Raw genomic sequence first — 2,632 nt, forward strand, 5'->3', positions numbered from 1 at the left:
ACCCCCAGAGAAAGATTTCTGGAGTCAAATTGGGATTTCCATTCTCAGACTCGACTTAGTGCAACTAACTACGGCCCACGGAGAGTAGTAATTGGGGTGAGAAAGTGGAGTTTGAAAAACAAAAATTAAAGTGGAACTTTTCAAGGATAAAAATAAAAAACAACAGGGATTTAAAAATTGCCAGACAGCAGAATCTGGCTCTGAAGTCTTTCCAGTGGGACCCCATCTTGATTCCGGACTTCCTCTGCAGACACCCTGTCTGAATACCCCCGGCACCTTTATCAGGAAGTTAGGTGAAACGCACACCCTAAGCGGCTTGTAAACCACGCGCGGCTGGGACCACCGGAAGGATACCCGCCTATAAATCTGGATTCCAGGCTTAGGGCTCAGGTGCCCAAGCCGGCTGAACATGCATTCCCAGCACGCTTGCACGTATGGATGCGTGCCTGTGTGTGTATCCGTGTGTGCGCGTAAACAGCTTCCCGTAACTGGATCTGCGGCAGCGCTAGTCCTTGGGAATAAGGGGCGACAACTAGCCGCTGGGATCGGGATTCAGTGCTATTAGGGGAAAAATTATCAGTGTCTGAGTCATCGCGAGCCTCCAGACTTTCCCCGCAGTGTGGCAGAACTTTGTGCTGATGAGACAATAGTGGAGCGTGTGCGTTTCCTACAGGGCAGACCATTCCGGGGCTGGGGGAAGTCTCGGGCCTGCGCCGGGCCGCTGGGGCCCGGTCCCCTCCCCGCACCGCGCAACCCCCGGAACGACGTGTGGGGGACCCGGCGTGCGCCGCGGGGGTCGGGGCTCCGGGAAAGGACTCCGGGGCGCGGGGAGGGCGGTTCGCTTTCCCGGTGGCTAGTTGCTCCGCTCCGCAATTCCGGGAGAGGGAAGATGCAACTTCGGGCGGCCCAGCGAGCGCCCGGGAGGTGGCTTTTACCGCAGTGGAGGGGCGGGGTGGGAGCGCGGAGGAGGCTCCGGCTTTGTACACTTCGTCAAAGGCGACGCGGGAGGAGGGGAGCTCGGATGCGCTCTCCATCCATTAGGAGACAAAGAGCAAATTGCCTTACTTTAAAGTAAAACGCTCCGGCTAATGAAGGTGGGTGCTGGGGCCTCGGGGCCCGAGGAGCCGCTTCAGTTATTAAGGGTTTGGTTGATGGGGTCGATGCCAGTGGGCACCGAGCGCTGCTGTCTCGGGGACGTGCTTGCGGGGAGGGGCGTTGTTCCCCCCCTCCCCTGGCTGCGTGCCCATCAGCTGGGAGCGCATAAGTGACCCTAACATTAAAGAAGTGAGAGGCCGGAAGGGAAGTTAGGGCCGGAGTGGGGTTGGGGACGAGGGTTCTCGCAGTGACTGAGGCGGGGTGGGGAGACGGGGTCAGCGTGGCAGGGGCTCCTCGGAGATGCACCCAGCCTGGCGTGGCTGGGGGCGGGGGAGGTATTGATCGCGCTGTATACCCGCGTATATACTAGAAAAGAATACTTGGGGTGTGTGTTTGGGGGTGGTGGTGATGGAAAAGCGCCTCGTCTGCCATTTCCAGGGGGAGCTAACCTACTGAAGTGTTTCGATCAGTATTTAGATTGAACCGCCTCGTCGAGTTTTAAAGAAACTTTGTATGAATAAGTTTGTTAAAAGACAGCCGAGTTGGGTATTTAAAACAGGGGTTCATGAAGGAAGGTTGGTGTGCGGTGACAATCAGCCGTGGTGGGCTGGGGAGCCGGTGGAGCTTTGCTATTAGGGACCCGAGAGACCGAGCCTTGTATCCGAAAAATGTGGGTCTGTAAGTCAGCCTCGCTTATTATCAGCGTTAATAAGCTCCCCGCAGCAGACCGGGATGTGACCAGGGGCTTCTGGGGTTGTGTGTCTGTTTTACTCATTCCGCTGGGCTTACTGATAAAGAATTACTTGGTCTCCGGGTGTGCAAAGATCAACTTGCTCAGCCCTCTTTTAAAATATATTCATTCTGTGCCTTATTTAATCCAGATGCACAGAAAGCCATTTGCTGCTTCATTGTTGGTTTACATTTTTTGAAAAGGCGACTGGTGTAACCTGTGGAATTTGAAATGCAAATAAAAGCCTGTGGGAGTCGAGGCAGAACAAATCAGCGTTTATAAAGTGGAAAAGATTTAATGTCTTTGAGATCATTGCGGAGGAAAAAAACTGGAGAGGGGGAGTGATTTTTCAGGGAGTGAATTGTGACGTCAGGTCTTTTTGGAAAAGATGTTATTTTTAAGGTCTGAAACCCGGGTATGTAAAGTGCTTACAGGAAAAACAGATTACAAGATTAACATCTGTTAACATGATCGTTTATCTCCAGCCAAAAATAGGTCAGTTCTTTCTTAAGGAAACACGATTGCTGGCGCATGCTTAAATAATAAAATTAAAATAATGAGTTCATAAATTAGGACCAGCGTTTGTTCTTATCTGACCTGTGAAGAACATTTTTTAATTTCGAGATCAATGAAAGGTCAGAGTCCCTTTTGGGTGTTGAGAACAGCTTCACCCTGCGTCCATCCCCTCCCGGATGACCCCCTCCTTTTCACCGCGCTCTCCCTGTCCTCCCCCACCCCGATTGCTAATTTCCCCTTTCATCCATTGAGGAAGTACAAAATATATTTAAACGGATATTGTCTGACGCC

At 52.2% G+C, this 2,632-nt stretch overlaps 1 protein-coding gene across 1 annotated transcript in view; it reads left to right on the forward strand.

The window, feature by feature from the left end:
- The window catches only part of LOC112406122 (zinc finger protein 516-like), a 48,533-nt gene that overhangs the window by 159 nt on the left and 45,742 nt on the right, over positions 1-2,632 (forward strand). The gene's annotated exons all lie outside the window — the stretch shown is intronic.

Source organism: Neophocaena asiaeorientalis, unplaced genomic scaffold (genome assembly GCF_003031525.2).
Source record: "Neophocaena asiaeorientalis asiaeorientalis breed wild unplaced genomic scaffold, Neophocaena_asiaeorientalis_V1.1 scaffold124, whole genome shotgun sequence".
Lineage (NCBI taxonomy): Eukaryota > Metazoa > Chordata > Mammalia > Artiodactyla > Phocoenidae > Neophocaena > Neophocaena asiaeorientalis.